The sequence below is a fragment of the Phyllopteryx taeniolatus genome, chromosome 9 (assembly GCF_024500385.1).
Source record: "Phyllopteryx taeniolatus isolate TA_2022b chromosome 9, UOR_Ptae_1.2, whole genome shotgun sequence".
NCBI lineage: Eukaryota > Metazoa > Chordata > Actinopteri > Syngnathiformes > Syngnathidae > Phyllopteryx > Phyllopteryx taeniolatus.
In genome coordinates this window covers 20,264,905-20,282,904 of record NC_084510.1, presented here as the reverse complement: position 1 = coordinate 20,282,904, position 18,000 = coordinate 20,264,905, and the positions used below count along the sequence as shown (strand labels likewise).

General features: G+C 41.4%; 1 protein-coding gene across 3 annotated transcripts in view; it reads left to right on the top strand.

Annotated features, from left to right (window-relative positions):
* Positions 1 to 18,000, top strand: part of foxj3 (forkhead box J3) — a 168,489-nt gene that overhangs the window by 49,910 nt on the left and 100,579 nt on the right. The gene's annotated exons all lie outside the window — the stretch shown is intronic.

The following is an 18,000-nucleotide window of genomic DNA, read 5'->3' as shown; positions in this document are numbered from 1 at the left end:
ATCACTTCAACATTTCATCAACCACAAAAACAAAACACTTTAACATTTCAGAAAAGACAAAACACAAACCACTTTAACATTTCAGAAAACACAAAAACAAAACACAAACCACTTTAACCTTTCAGAAAACACAAAAACAAAACACGAAACAGGCTCGCTGTTCAGGGCGTCAATATATATAATCGCTATTTGGGATGGACATCACATTCCATCTTTTTAGCCTACCCTTGCCGCGATGCAGGAGCCAATCATGTTGAAGCGGGGCGGGTCTTGCCGAAAAAAGCCGTGGGATTTCCAAGAATGTCTGTGAAATGGCCCCCTCCCTTTCCGGGTGTCCGTAATCGTAATTTGGTTTGTCTTTTTGTAAAAGTGTTTCTGCTTTTGTTTTAGTGTTTCCTGAAATGTTAAAGTGTCTTGTTTTTTTTTTTGTGGTGCGTGAAATGTCAAAGTATTTCGTGTTTTATTAATTTGTTTTCTGAAATGTTAAAGTGGTTTGTTTTGTTTTTGTGTTTTCTGAAATGTTAGTGTTTTGTTTTTGTGTTTTCTGAAATGTTAAAGTGGTTTTGTTTTTGTGGTTTCTGAAATGTTAGTGTTTCACAATTTGTTATTGTTTTGCACTTCCAGGCCACCGTAGATTTAGGATGTAAACATAAACATACAGAGATCCATTAAGCAATATTAAGTGTCCAGCAGTGCAGTAATACTGCTACAAATGTGCAGATGATGCTGAGTGACAAAGGTAAAATGATGATTGAAACAATGAAAGATTTATTCTCAGGGTATAAAATCGATTGCAACTGGACTTGGACAGTCGAGTCAATACCCTGAGAATAAAATGACCTGGATGAATGAGAATATTCGCAGGGATAAATAATTTAGATAAGCACTGAATGTACACTCGTGTAATGTGTCAAGCAAGCAATGTTTACACTTTCACACTAGCAACAAAAAATGTTTTTTTTCCCTCTCCCCTCTTCAGATTCAATGCTCAGGTAGCCTTGCCAATAACGATCGGGAAATCTGAACTGCTTATAATGTGAAATGTGTTGTACTCACATTAGGTGCCCGAATGCGATTCAATTGTGACGATAATTCAGAGTAGCCCTTCAAAAGGTGCTATTTCAATAGCCGCATTTAGTCAGGTTGTATGATGCACCTGGACTGCTCTTTTTAGTGTGGCCTGGTTATAATATTTGCTCACAGTCGGACAATAGCTCATTCACAGTAAGATCATAGGTGCAATGAAATAATTCATGTGAAATGAGTTGTAAAATGATGAAAAATACAAACCCAACTGTCATGCAAATGGAGACCAAGGATGCTATCTATTGGAGTTCAGAGCATCCATCCCTCCATCCATTTTCTGTAGCAATTGTCCTCATAAGGGTCACGAGTGACCTGGAGTCCATCCCAGCTGACTTAAGGCTTCTTTATACTCGCGAGGGCGACGACCGCGCTGACGTCACTGCGGGTATCCCATGCGCAGTTTGCCTTTATACTGGAGCGCAACCCACGCGTGCAGTTTTGCAAATGTACTGCAGTTCCCCTCCAAGCCGGGGGTGTCGCTACGTCTGGTATTGGCTAGGACACCACAGGGTGGAATTTCCTCTGCATTTTTTGGCCATTTCTGGCAGCCGTTTTTACTTTCCTTTCTGTAACAAAGAACAAAGCAACAACAATGGTGACCGTGAAACAGTGTCTGCTAGAACAAATGGACCTAGATGACCAGATGATACGTTTAATTATGCTGCAAAATCGATCGAGAAGGCGGTGGTGGTATGTGGAACCAAGGGGAAGGCTGAGTACGTCATCACAGCAGATGCAGAGGGGCCGCGCGGGCCAATGCGTCTGTCACGTGATGCAATGTGGACGTTGTCGGCCGCACGAGCGCAGGAGTATAAAGAGGCCTTTAGGGGAAGAGTAGCAGGCTACAACTTTGATTGGTCGCTAGCGAATCACAGGGTACTAGACAAACAAGCATTCACACTCACATTCACACCTACGGAAAACTTAAGACTTCATTGAAATGCATGCTTTTGTAATGTGGGAGGAAGCTTCAAGTATTTTATTGCCACTCCCAGTCTACTGTCACACTAAACATAAAACAAAGATAATTAAATGTTATTTAAAAAAACGTAGCGTTGCCTCCACTTAGCTTAATGCTAACCAAAAATGCAAAACGCCATTGACATGCTAACGGTTAGCATCAATTTTAGAAACAACAGATATTTGACTGCAAATGGTGGAGCAATGAGTGCATTCTAAGTAGAAACACAAATTGTGCAATAGCTCAAAACAAGGACCAGCGGCAAAGTCGATGACGCAGATGGCGACCTGTTGCCACAATGACGTAAACTCAGCATGGCTGCGTTGTGATACCAGTGTATTACTCACCCCTATTGCCTCATTAGCTATTCTTCAAGAAGAAGGACTGGCTCCCGCCTTAACCGCTTTGGCAGGTTGATTGAGACCTTTGTGATGCAACCGCATAATGGAAGCTTTGTTGTCATTGTGCAAATGTTATCAAAACATGTCTGGAAACGGTTTAGGGAAAATTTACATTCAGGGATAAAAAAAAGCATTGACAGTCGATTCACCCTAAAAATTAACCAATATTTTTTTTCTTGACTTTGGTGACGGGGACATGCTCCACTCTCTTATATTGCCATCAAAGTAGCTCTGTACAAATGTGTGGGATCACAGTGCTTGTGAAGGGGTAATGTCTGAACTTGTGACCCCATTCAGTGTGCACGCAGACACACACACACACAGTTACTATGATAGCTCGATACTACCATCCATACTTGTTCTTGTATTTTTCTGCCTCCTTCTTATTCCGTGACATCTCCCCCATTCGTTAACAAATGAGCAAGAAAGCTCTACCGTTTGTCCTCAAATAGCAGTCGCGCATCGAATAAGACGCTGCATCCCAATTAGTTGCAGAGTGGTTTATCTTAAGACAAACACCTCCCTTTTTCTATCAAAAGAATGGGTTGTATCATTCACACATGGAAATGAAAATGTGCTGAGCCCATTTGAATTCTGTTGCTCACCAAAACAACAGCCCTGAAGAACATCTCTCGTATCAGTTAAAGCAGGGGTGTCCAAACTTTTTGCAAAGAGGGCCAGATTTGGTCAGATGGGGGCCGACCATTCGGCCTGACATTCCTTGAACCATTGCAATTGTAAATTAACATGTAAATATGTAACTGTCACTTTGCTGTCTGCAGCTAAGTCGATATTGCAAATGATAATCTGTTGTCAGTTGCGTTATCAGGATAGTTAAAGGTTAAAATAATAATAAATTAAATCAAATGATCTATTTTATGAAAGTTGACAGAATTTTTTTAGAAACATGTATTTATTGATTTTATTTTAGCAAATCACATCCCAGCCACATCCATTAGAATAGTATAGTAACCTTACTATTCTGTCATCTGATTTGACTATAGTATAGTCAAATCAGATGACAGAAATTTGACAAAACTGTGGTTTGATCATCACAAAAAAATCAATTCACTGAGACTTTGGAATTTATTCTCCTCAGAATAAAAAGAATTACCTGCATTAATGTGAAGGGTGATACTGGTGTTTCGACTGCAGTAAACAGGCCAGGTCTGGCTGAAAAGCAGTGGTTTTGATGCGCAAGATGTCACGCAGGTGAGAGTCACTTGTCTTGTCCTCACATGGCTCTTGTTAATGTTCATAACCGAGAACGTCTTCTCGCACAAGTAAGTCGAGCCAACCAAGCTCAGCATTTTCTTAGCAAATGTTACAATTTCTTGGAACCTGTCTTTGTCCAGCTGGCGGTAAAAGTTGACGAGAGGACGTTGTTGGTGACACTCCTCATCACACTGCAGCTGTTGTCAACTTTCCTCTTTTTAGTTTCAGTTGCCATTTTAGAAACGGGCTAAAAATATACCACAGGGGTCACGCTACGAGAGTGCGGCCACAGGTCTACTGCCACCCTCTGGTGAAATATAAAATAGCTTTTTTTTGTGTGTGTGTACTGTTTACTATGGGAACTGTGCTGGCGGGCCACATATTATTGATTTTATGACAGGATGCTTCGGGCCGGAGGAAGTTTGGACACGGGCCGGATTTGGCCCAGCGGCCAGACTTTGGGCAAGGCTGAGTTAGTGTCGAGACTACTGGTATTTCCCTGCGCTGTATTTAAGATGATGTTACGTTATGTGCAGATGCACGTGATTAACAGCAATCAGCATCCCAGAAACCTCTGGCATGTGGTCCGTCCAAAATGTGGACCAGCCTGCCTTTTGCTACAGTTCTCCTTTGTCCTTTTTATTTAGTTTCAAAATCCACTTTCACAAGTTTTCTTCCTGCGATTCAGTATTGATGCACCAAATCTGCTTTGGATTCCCTTTTAAAACCTGAACACAGAAATGGACAAAAGACACTCCAACCACAGTATGCAATTCCAACACAAAAACACGCCAGAAGTCGCTGTCACGGAACTGTACATGGAGTTAAGACAGTGGTTTTGGAGTCATTGTAGTTGACAGAAAAAGCGACTGACCCCTGTGTACGTAACAATCATCCATCCATTCATTTTCTGAGCCGCTTCTCCTCACTAAGGTCGCAGGCGTGCTGGAGCCTATCCCAGCTGTCATCGGGCAGGAGGCGGGGTACACCCTGAACTGGTTGCCAGCCAATCGCAGGGCACATACAAACAAACAACCATGCGCACTCACATTCACACCTACGGGCAATTTAGAGTCTCCAATTAATGCATGTTTTTGGGATGTGGGAGGAAACCGGAGTGCCCGGAGAAAATCCACGCAGGCATGGGGAGAACATGCAAACACCACACAGGTGGGGCCGGGGATTGAACCCGGGTCCTCAGAACTGTGAGGCTGACGCTCTAACCAGCCGGTCACCGTGCCGCCCTACGTAACAATCACTTCTCATTTAATTTCTGCGTGGGATTTTGTTTAAAATGTTCTTCAGACTAGAGCCCCCTACACAGAAGCCACGAAGGGAGGGAGCAATATAGCGAACATGTTGACAGATGCAATAAATAAATGGGATTTGGCGAAGAAAGTACCGGTACTGGCTTGTCTCACAATGCCGCAAACATGCTACTTAATTAGGTATAACTTTAATACCCAGCAAATAATAATAGTAACCCTAATTAGTAGTATCAAGTACATGCACGTTACTTCTTCAATACAGAGTTTTAACTGTTATACGCCATATGAACAAATACGTTATTATTGTGCATTTTTTTTTAATTACAATTTCTAAGAAGAAATAATCATTTAAGTTTACATGCACTTTACGTTTTTTCTCTTTATACACAACTGCAATATGTTTTTACTTTTGTACTCCATACATACAAATACATGTGGAAATTTTTATTTTCAGATTTTATTTATATATATTTTTTTATTGCTTAAAAAATATGGCGACATGAGATTTTTACACCGCATAAAAAATAAATATTTCAAATTGTCAAAATGTACTCGTTTGTATTTTTCTAATAATTGAATCGATACCAGAACATGTTAATCAATATTGAATCGAATCGAATTGCAAGCCTAAAGAATTGAAATCAAAACAAAACGTGAATTTTCAGTGCATCCCTATATTGAAAAATGAGAGGAACACACTTGGAAGTCATCACTTAGTCATAGGAAGCCATTATTACTTTTATACACACCCGTTTAAATGTTACAACATACAATGATTTCTGTGAAATGACAGATGTATGTTTCTGGTGGTGAATCGGTCTAATAACAGTCGTTTGTGGTGCACTTTAATTAAATATTTTGCTATAGACAATGGAAATACACGGTTGTCAACTGACAGCGACGATGTGTGATTCAGTTCTTGCCAGGAAATAGAATTGGTGTTATGGCAAAAACAGGCTTTGATGGTACACCTTTTCTCTATGTACCTTGCTCCTCAATACACCTCAGACCACTCCTCTGCACGCCTCCGCTTTCCCCAATAGACCTGGGGGGCCTCTGACCATCCCACAGACTGACAGGGTAATGGAGGCAGTGGGGGTCGTTACTGCCCGGTGGTGTTGCGCTTCGTAATTCTTGCCGCTACCCGAGGCTCGCTAATTAAGACTGCGAACTTGGCCTTGCCGATTACGAAGCAGCTGGATCATTAGCGTGCCGGGTCAAATGGCAGGCATCTCCATGTAGTGGGGCGCAGTGCCTTTCATCAGCTTGTCCCTTTGCCAGCTCATCTCCTGCAGCACTGCACTGGTTTTGTATGCCCCCCTCCCCCTTTTTTTTTTGCACTGGGTAGTGGATAGCATCATATTTGGGCAACTGTTGGTAAAATTTTGCAGATAGTTGCTCATAACTGCACTTCATTGGGTACACAGAGCCATTGTTCTGTGCACTTAGTATTTTCAAATACAGTCAAGCTTAAATGGGATGTTTGGAAGTGTTAAGACCGCTAGCAAGATTGGAATGTAACCTCACTTCACTTTTTTTTTTTTTTTTTTTTGGAGAAAATTCCTAACTTCCCTTTCATTGGTTCGAACATTTCCTAATTTTAAATGAATGGAAATAGAATGAATTTGTTCTAGGCCCAGTGATGTTTCCCTTGCTTTTATGGGTTTAGTTAAAAAGAAATATAGAAATGAACCCTTTATTGCCTCTTTGTTCTTTGAAGCATAGCTTGTGAACTGAAGCAAGATTAGTTTGTGAACCAACCAATTTCATCCAGAACAGGGTTGTTAGTGAACAGCGTCTGTGTTTGATTGTATAACTTCTATCTTTTTGGCATATTGTTGATTAAGTTGGTTGTCGCTGACTTTGTCATAAGCACGGGAGGACAAACTTCTAGATGTAATATCTGGTGAAGAAGCATGTATGTAGCTTGTAGAGGATTCCTGGAGTTCCATTCCGATAGCGATGATGTAATCTGAAATTGCAAGTCAGTAATTTTCGGTAATGCAACAAGAAAGTCATAACTGTAGAAAATATTTGTATGAAAAACACTTCTAGGCCATAAATATCAAATAAATAAAAAACAAGGTAACTAGCAAGACCTCTTGACGACATACTGTATTCTTATGCTGCTGAGCAAACTAGTTTATTGCGCACCGTTTGGTAGCTCACAACTATGTATGTTGGGACAGCTGTAAGCAGAGGACCTCCTTTATTGTGTTCATGCATATAGAGAGGTAACAATATGAAAATGTTATATTATTATTATAGTGACCAAAATGGTTACAGTTGTCAGTATTATCCCAATATTACTAAAAATTAATATAGACAAACAAAAACAAAAAAAACACAGATGGACAAATAGAAGACATTGAAATATTTTTTAGTTTGAATACAAAATAATGTTTGTTCATAATTGAAAAACTGTTCAAATCAAGTCTTAAAGGTCCCATATTTGGGCTTTTTAGACCTCCATAGAGTGACTCTCTAACATGGATTTAGTACATTAGTGTCAATTTAATTTAAAAAAAACACATTGGTTTTGTTATATGAATGTCCAGAAAAGGCCCCTCTGACAGCTACTTCTGTTTGACCCAGTTTTGTATCCGCTTTGCTCATATTTGGTGCCTCCTTTCCTCTGATTGGTGGCCTTTGTGTACAAGACCCACTTGTGAGAGCACACGTGTTTATGATGTTGACAGTGAAGGTCTTCGCTGGTAACGTAGATAAGCTTGAGAAATTTGAACGACCTGATTTCAGGGCTCTCTGCAGAAAAACGTCTGGAATTCAGGAATGCGTGGATGTTTTTAATTCATATTTCACGTTTACTGAGGCACCATAGAGCCAATATTACAAAAAGTTGGTTTGGTAAACTATGGTACCTTTATTAAAAAAATTTAAAAAAAAATAAAAAAAATGGATGGATGCTGTCAGTGAAGTCACCTTTGATTTCAGTTACTGGGTGGAGATATTTAGTCTCTGTGATTTGTTGGACAACAAGATATTCTGCAATTTGGCCTATGACAATGCCGCTCGTCAGACCAAGTCTGCTCATCTAGTTCTCGAGTGTGGAGGTGAACAGACATGCCTATCGCGTTATTTTCTTTCACACTTTCTCGGCCTGCAAACAAACATTGTGTGAGGTGTCGATGAAATCACAGTCATAACAAAAGTCCAAATCTTTTTTTCCTTCTTTTTTTAAATAATAGACCTGCAAACCTGTTTGGCATTGCAATAATGCATTGTTGCCCCAAAGTACACTAATATTGTTTTTCAGACATTGTTAAATGCACTGAAAAGAACCCAAATGTAATAAATTGATTGAAACCAAACATTTGACATGCATGTAATCACCTTAATATGACTGTATTCTACTTCTTAAAAGTTGGATTAACACCCTCAGACTATGTGATTGGGAACAAAGTTCATCTGGCATGTATGGAGTTCCATCCGTCAAACATCGGGCCGTCTTTCTGGCTATGCTCAAGCTTCCATGATTGACAGCAACATTTAATTCACAAAAGAAAAGGAAGCCTGGTGGGAGGCATATTTGAACAGACAAGGAAATGAATTCATGCTCCATCAGCAAAAAGTGTAAAAATGAAATTTATATACAATTTAGATTCTGTGTATCCTCCTGTGAAACCAATACTACTGCACTTTTCTATTCCCTGTTGAGTAGTAACTAGAAACACTATATCTGTATTTTGGTAGCCCATGAAAAAATACTACCACTAATACCAATAATGATCCAAAAAAGTAATACGGGTTAAAAAAAAAAAGAAAATTGACTACTCTTACTCTAATGTAAAATTGTAAATATGAGTATGAAGACCATCCACAGGAAGTACAGTCTTGCATATTTTTATCCATCCATCCATTTTCCGAGCCGCTTCTCCTCACTAGGAGCCTACCCCAGCTATCATGGGGCAGGAGGCGGGGTACACCCTGAACTGGTTGCCAGCCAATCGCAGGGCACATACAAACAAACAACCATTCACACTCATAGTCACACCTACGGGCAATTTAGAGTTGTCAATTAACCAACCGTGCATGTTTTTGGGATGTGGGAGGAAACCAGAGTGCCCGGAGAAAACCCACGCAAGCATCAAGCATATATATTCTCTTTCTCAAAAATAGGGTGGTGCCAATATTTTTGAGCTCGAGTGTATACGCATGGTACCCAATGTAAAATTTCTGAAGGAAAACAAGAGAATTTGATGAAGATACGACAGGCAAATACTCCACCTCATTGAACATCACACCAAGCTAGATCTGGCCTTGTCCCTTTTGGAATTCTGTTGACATGGGAAAAAAATGCCTTAATCATCTGCTCATGTCTGTACCCATAACAGATATAGAATTGGCTGCTGAGCCTCCGCTAACCTCCCGCTGTTAGAGATCAATGGACTTGGCAAACGCAAACTTCCTCTGACCGGCTGACGCCAAAGCAGTTTGCTCCATTTAGAATTTTTTTCCTGCTGTGCCTCATGGATGCCTAGTAGATCATTATTTCTATGACACTCATTTCCACTCGCAAAAATTTACTCTTTAATATAAAACGTTTTATCTGTCAAACACTAGACAATAAAAACATTTCTTAACTATAGGGCAATACAATTTATGGTCACTGTTATTTTAAGAAATCTGTTGGGCTGTTTAAACTTTTCAATACAAGTGAATAAAACATACACTTGTTTTTATAAGACAACACTGATTCTTTGAGTGAACTTCTGAAAATCTGAAAAAGAATGCATTCTAAAACTTCAAAAAGGGGGACACGTTTCATTCATGAATGTCGGTACACAGGGCTGTTGCGCGTTTCGCTCAAGATGATGACTTTAATACTGAATACAGTAGCTTCTTCTCTGCTCTTCGCTTTGTAAAGTAACATCAGAGCGTGGAAAAAAAAGGATTTTAACCATGCTAGTTATCTGCCTGAGCAGCGTAGTATTTCACCAATTGGCAACACGCTAACTCTTGCAAAAGTTAATTTCAATACAGCATTATAGTAATATATGAATGTTACCTTAAATTTGTGGAAGAGTGATAGGTGGCACTCGTGATTTCGTATTGGATTGCCTCATTTGGCAGCTAGTCTTCTAGGCACCACTGTACCTTGAAACCCATTCCTCCTGCTGTATCACGGTTCATCATTCACATCCCCACTATATGACATGTTTTTAGACAATATTTTTTTTCTGAGGTTTGACAGTAAACTTAATTACTGTAAAGTGAGAACAGAGAGCCACAGTCGGCGACAGACTTTTCAGCTGTTTATTGAACACCAGGAGAATAGTAAAAAACATACACACAATGAACACTTATGTACAACCCCAATTCCAATGAAGTTGGGATGTTGTGTTAAACATAAATAAAATACAATGATTTGCAAATCATGTTCAACCTATATTTAATTGAATACACTACAAAGACAAGCTAGTTAATGTTCAAACTGATAAATGTTATTGTTTTTAGCAAATAATCATTAACTTGGAATTTTATGGCTGCAACACGTTCCAAAAAAGCTGGGACAGGTGGCAAAAAAGACTGAGGAAGTTGAGGAATGCTCATCAAACACCTGTTTGGAACATCCCACAGGCGAACAGGCTAATTGGGAACAGGTAGGTGCCATGATTGGGTATAAAAGGAGCTTCCCTGAATCTTTGTGAACAAGTGAGTGAGAAAATAGTCGAACAGTTTAAGGAGAATGTTCCTCAATGTAGAATATCATCAAAAGGTTCAGAGAATTGGAGAAATCACTGCATGTAAGCGACAAGGCCGAAAACCAACATTGAATGCCTGTGACCTTCGATCCCTCAGGCGGCACTCCATCAAAAACCGACATCAATGTGTAAAGGATATCAACACATGGGCTCAGAAACACTTCAGAAAACCAATGTCAGTAAATACAGTTCGGCACTACATCCGTAAGTGCAAATTTAAACTCTACTATGCAAAGCAAAAGCCATTTATCAACAACACCCAGAAACGGCGCTGGCTTCTCTGGACCCGAGCTTATCTAAGATGGACTGATGCAAAGTGGAAAAGTATTCTGTGGTCCGACGAGTCCACATTTTAAATTTTTTGGGGAAATTGTGGACGTCGTGTCCTCCGGGCCAAAGAGGGAAAGAACCATCCGGACCCAAAAGTTCAAAATCCAGCATCTGTGATGGTATGGGGCTGTGTTAGTGCCAATGGCATGGGTAACTTACACATCTGTGGAGGCACCATTAATGCTGAAAGCTACATACAGGTTTTTGAGAAACATATGCTGCCATCCAAGCGTCTTTTTCATGGGCGCCCCTGCTTATTTCAGCAAGACAATGCCAAACCACATTCTGCATGTGTTACAACAGCGTGGCTTCGTAGTAAAAGAGTGCGGGTACTAGACTGGCCTGCCTGCAGTCCAGACCTGTCTCCCATTGAAAATGTGTGGCGGATTAGGAAGCATAAAATACGACAACGGAGACCCCGGACTGTTGAACAGCTGAAGCTTTATATCAAGCAAGAATGGGAAAGAATTCCGCCTACAAAGCTTCAACAATTAGTGCCCTCAGTTCCCAAACGTTTATTGAATGTTGTTAAAAGAAAAGGTGATGTAACACAGTGGTAAACATGACCCTGTCCCAGTTTTTTTGGAACGTGTTGCAGCCATAAAATTCTAAGTTAATGATTATTTGCTAAAAACAGTAAAGTTTATCAGTTTGAACAATAAATATTTTGTCTTTGTAGTGTATTCAATTAAATATAGGTTGAACATGATTTGCAAATCATTGTGTTCTGTTTTTGGCGGCACGGTGGTCGACTGGTTCGCGCTTTAGCCTCACAGTTCTGAGGAGCGGGATACAATCCCCGGTCCCGTCTGTGTGGAGTTTGCATGTTCTCCCCGTGCCTGTGTGGGGTTTCTCCGGGCACTCCGGTTTCCTCCCACATCCCAAAAACATGCATTAATTGGGGACTCTAAATTGCCCGTAGGTGTGAATGTGAGTGCGAATGGTTGTTTGTTTGTATGTGATTGGCTGGCAACCAGTTCAGGGTGTACCCCGCCTCCTGCCCGATGATAGCTGGGATAGGCTCCAGCACGCCCGCGACCCTAGTGAGGAGAAGCGGCTCAGAAAATGGATGGATGGCTTGATGTATTCTGTTTTTATTTGTTTAACACAACGTCCCAACTTCATTGGAATTGGGGTTGTCGGAGGAGTTTGTCGATGTCTCACCCCATGTATCTTAACACAGATTCACACAGTACTGTATTTTCTATACATTTTTTGCCATTTTTTTTTTGTGATTAAATGTTAAGTGTGTTTAAAATATGTCTAAAATTTAAATGTGTTTAAAGCACACTATTAAAAGTGTTTTTATATGGTATTGCTAGATCAGAGGTGGGCAAACTACGGCCCGAGGGCCACATCCGGCCCATTGATCATTTCAATCCGACCCGCCAAAAATTGGTACAGAATCGCCCAAATCATATCAAAATCATGACTATATTCATTTGACCTTGTCCTTGAATGCCGAGTGGTTCCACCAGGCTATGCTGTAATGCCGAGTGGTTCCACCAGGCTGTTCTGTAATGCCGAGTGGTTCCACCAAGCTTTCCTGTAATGCTCAGTGGTTCCACCAGGTAGCGCAGTAGGTACAGTGATACATTGACTTGACTTTGGCTGTTCTGTTTTTACTCTGCCACTGCTCTGAACCCTTCTTCAACCATGAGTGTGCCAAACAAAAGTAAAGTCGACAGTGAGTGCTGAATGTTTAATATATAATGGACTACTAAATATTTTTTCGCTGTAGTCCGGTCAAAGGCTGTATGTCTAATATGTTAAGAAACCATTGCGGTTTTAGAGGAATATAACATCAGCCGTCACTTTTCTACCAAGCTTGCTGATAATGCTAACAGCCAATCAACGCAGGAACTGATGGCTACGGCTCAGCGGTTAAAATCAAGCTTGCAGGCTCAGCAAAACACCTTTATCTGACAAACTGCCAGATTCAGTCCCACAAGACCCTGAAACAGCGCCACGGGAGCTGTAGATGAAACTGATTGATCTCCAATGTGATACTGTCTTAAAAGAGAAGTTCAACTCTCAAACTGGATGAGTTTTATACTTACATTAAGCGCTGACAAATTTCCCCAAATCCGGAGGATGCTGGAGGTGTTTGGCTCTAAATATGTGTGTGATGAACACCAACAAGGCGGCACGGTGGGCGACTGGTTAGAGCGTCAGCCTCACAGTTCTGAGGACCCAGGTTCAATCCCCGGTCCCGCCTGTGTGGGTCCCGCCTGTGTGGAGTTTGCATGTTCTCCCCGTGCCTGCGTGGGTTTTCTCCGGGCACTCCGGTTTCTTCCCACATACCAAAAACATGCATTAATTGGAGACTCTAAATTGCCCGTAGGTGTGAATGTGAGTGCGAATGGTTGTTTGTTTGTACGTGCCCTGCGATTGGCTGGCAACCAGTTCAGGGTGTACTCCGCCTCCTGCCCGATGATAGCTGGGATAGGCTCCAGCACGCCCGCGACCCTAGTTATGTTTATTTTTTATATGTAAACATCTGGTCCTGGCTTGGCCCGCCTGTCAAATCAATGTGGCCCCTGAGCCAAAACGTTTGCCCACCCCAATTGATTTTCACCAATTGCCGGGTGGGTATGGAACGTATCCACTGCGATAAATTGGAGTTGTACTCCCAAATTCCCACCCAAATGTATGCCGAATAAAGAATAAAAAATACTTGAGCGATATGCAAATTACAGTAGCTTCAGTTGTTTGTAAGTTCCCTGTGAATTGGGATATATATAAAAAAGGCATCATTTCACTTTTTAATGCTCGCGCTCTACAATATTGGGTTTAACTTTTGTCTGTAGTTGGCTGCTACGCATGTACTTTTCAACCCTGTTGATTTAGAAGGAGGCATGTGTTTACGTCCCTTTTGTCCACAATGAGCTCCTTGATCTGGGTGTTCATGGCCACTCTGCTATTTTCACATTACCCTGTCAGACGCTGATCCTCGACCAGAAGACCGACTCATGGTAAGTTACTAATCGGGCCTCTCACTGCGGTATCTGAGAACTTGATTACGGTGTCGTAACCGTGTAGACTGGCAGTCGGTACAAAAGTGTGGACGGACGGGGCTAAAGGGGTCCTCTGCGCCATAAGCTGTCCAAACGGTCTGTATGTAGTTCATCTAGTTCCACAAAAGTCTTGGGTCTGATTCCCTATTGATTTAGTTCCTTTCCACACAATAAAACAGCAGTGATCACAAGAGAATTTTGTTTCGCTTATATTACTGGAGGAAAGATTTTCCATATGATGTACTGAGTGAAAAAGCGAGACAAGTGCAAAATTTTCCTTTAATGATGTTAGTGGTAATGTTCCTGTATCAACATTACACTTAAATAGGATTTTGGATTTTATTTATTTTAATTTTTTAACATAACTAGATTTTCCATTTCTTCTGCATTTCCTGCATTTTCTGACTGTTTTCTGCCAAACCTGTCCCACAATTACAGTGGTACCTTGACTTACAAGTTAGTTCGTTCTGTGACTGCGCCCGTAACTCAGTGTAATTATATCTCAAATTGTGAGAGAGATGCGGGGCGCTGAGCAGATGTTGTGGCGTTCGCATTTAGCGATGGCGTATCTGAAGTTCGCTTGTCCCTCAAATTTTGTCTCACAACACAAAGCAAAAAACAATCGACTGAGTGACGACGGCTCAGAAAACTCTTAAGTTCGTGCAGTCGTAAGTCATCGAGAATTCCGGTTTTCCAGGAACCGTTCAAATGTAAAAATTTCGGTTCCCAGTTTCGATGCCTAGTCCTCCAGCCGTGAAGAAGTTTTGAAAAGCAACGAAGTAGCGGCATAAACCAACAAAGAAGAACACGCACTATTACGTGCTTGTGCCCAATGGCGGTGGCGGCGAACAAAAGTGAGTCTTAACTTTTTTTAAATGAATGGCCAGAACGCTCAGTGCAACACTTGGAATAAGATTACATTGTGCAAAGGAGGCTTTCACGATGTGTAGTGTCTGACGCGCTCTGAGCCGAAGCCAACACCGCGCAGAGCTTCAGTGAAGTCAACGCTCAATCAATTGGGTGAGTGAAACAATAAAATACGTCTATGGCAACATTGAGGCAGCGAACAAGGTAAACAGTTGCTTGCAACGCCCGCAATGCATCACGTGACCGACGAATTGGCCCGCGCAGAGCTTCAGTGAAGTCAACTCTCAGTCAATTGGGTGAGTGAAACAATAAAATACGTCTATGCCAACATTGAGGCACCTAACAAGGTAAACGGCTGCTCGCAACGCCCACATTGCATCATGTGACCGATGAATTGGCCCGCGCGGCCCCTCTGCGTAGCTTGACGCGCACACGGCAAAAATTGTTGCTGCGCGTAGAATGCTGCGGAGATCATCTCTCGTGATTGGTCCGTTTTAGTCACGTGCTGTGATGATGTAGTCAGCGTTCCTCCCGGTTCCACATAGCACCTACGCCGCTGCCTTCTCAATCAATTTTGCAGCATAATTAAACATATCATCTGGTCATCTTGGTCCATTTGTTCTAGCAGACTCTGTTCCACGGTCGGCATTGTTGCTGCTTTGTTCCTTGTTACGGAAAGGAAAGTAAAAACGGCTACCGGAAATGGCCAAAAAATGCAGAGGAAACTCCACCCTGTGGCGTCCTAGCCAATATCAGCCGTAGCGACACCCCCGACTTGGAGAAGAACTGAAGGACACTTTCAAAACAGCACGCATGGGTTGCGCTCGAGTATAAAGGCAAACTGCGTGCAGGATAGCCGCAGTGACCTCAGCGCGGTCGCCGTCCGCGCGAGTATAAAGAAGCCTTAACCTTGTGCCTCATCGGTGGGTCGGGAAAGGAATCAGCGTTTTATAGCATTTTTTGCCATCCATTAAATAAAACAAAAAATAAAAAACAATCACCGATGCCGTGTGAAGTTACTTTTCGTGCCAAAATGCTGAGTTCTGATGCGTACCCTTCAAAATAAAAGGCTACAAGCTCAAAACAAGGTCAAGTTAAAACTTGCACATATAAACCATTTGACGCGATGAAACAGAATACACAGGCAGGTAAATAACTATTTTAACAATGCTATCAGTGAAGTCAACTGGGTGAGTGAAACAATGAAATAGTTAAAACAGTTAAAATAACTATTTTAACAATGCTATATTTAACTTTTAGCTGAAACATTAATGAATGAATATTAAGTCAATTGGGTTAGTTCCACACACATTGCCTTTTAGTTGATAGGTTTGATATTGATACTGGTTAGAAAGAACCTCGAGTCAAATGTTTATTTTAGTATATGCTGCAGGCTGCTAAGAAAATGGATGGTCATATTTTGGACACCCTTTATTTAAACCATGCAAATGTTTTTGACCCAGCCCCCTAAAAGAATCTGAATTGAGAATCGTTTGGAACCGGAATCTAACTAAGGAATCGGAACCGGAATCGAATTCCAACGATGCTCAACACTACACTGTACTGATTTTTTTTCCTTCCACATTCAGTTTCTTTTGCAGATGAACAGAGGTTTTGGTGTTTTTTTTTTTTTGCTATCTGCCAAACTGCTGCTTGTTGTGTAGTGAGTTGAGTTCACTGCCACTCTAGGGCTCGTATTACAAATTTTTGCTTGCAAAAATGGGTCAAGCAATGCGTTCTATCTCGAAAAACTCATACATCAGGTCACATGTGAGTAAAGATAGCACTTTATTAGTCTATTAAAACGGTCTAAAGAGAGCCCATGGTTAATCACCCTTGGTGGACGATTAAGCGCTCGGTAGAAAACTAAATTGGACTCTCAGCTAGGTTTAGATTTGATTTGCAGCTAGATTTAGATTATATTTGCTTGGATTGCATCCTTTGCTGACCTCAGTCACCTAAGTGGCAGAAGGCCTTTTTCAGGTGGGTTAGAATGTCTCTTTCAAGGCCCTTGGACGTAAGTGAAAAGAGTTGAAATGTCATTTTGATCCTGGGTATCAGAGTGATTCAGTACAATAGCGCTTTCTGTCTTGAGGCACTTTTGAATCACTGTTCGCAAATTCTCTCAAAAGAATGGCATACAATTTCACACTGCGCACAAAGACTAGTTTTGAAGGATACAGTGTTTGGCCTATTGAGGACGGTCGAGACTGTGTTTATTCCCAGCCCGAAACACACAAAACTGGAAAAATAAATAAATAAAAATCACACATAATGGTAAGAGATTGTTTTCGCCGTCAACCAGTTCAAGGTGTCATCCCACTCCTTTTCCCCTGCACAGATAGCCGTCGTCACCTACATTTAGAAGTTACGGCTTATCTAGACCGCCTCTCTATTTTTGGACAAGCAGGGCAGTGTGCCAGAAAGGACAGCGAGACAGGCTGTTGCAGACACACACTGGGTGGAGGACAGTTTGCAAGATGACACTGCCTACCTTGTTTATGGCAAAGGCTTCTTCGCAAGGCAAGTGGGCGGGTAAACTGGAAGGCAGGGCAGATGGAGGGGAAAGGGAGTTTTACTAGCCACAAGAGAGTCAGAATTCTTCCTGAGCCATTGGCCCATTTGGCTGGCAGTTGTGAAAACAATTGCCCAGCATTTACTCTCTCTCTCTCTCTCTCTCTCTCTTTCTCCCTTCGTGCAGATGGAGTCTTAGCTATGAGTCAGCTTTGAGAGCAGCAAGTGGAAGAGAAGGTGGTGGTCTAGTAATCTGCTGCACAGCCAGTAAAAGCATGTGCAGACAACATGCAAACTACTTCTGTTTTTTTGCTCACTTAACATATTGTCACAGTCCAATAAAAAAAACCCGTATCTCCAAATTTTTTAGATGAAAAACACCAAAAAGGAATGTTTTGAATAAAAAAAAAACCGAATTGGAGATAGATGCTTTTCAACGAATAGCCATGATAACAAACTCAAAATGTTTGATTACGTTAACATCCATTCATTGATTTTCTATAGTGCTTGTCCTTATTTGGGTCACCGGTGGGCTGGAGACTATCCTAGCTGACTTTTAGCGAGAGAAGCTGAACTGGTCACCAGTCAATTACAGGGCACATATAAGCAAACAAGCAT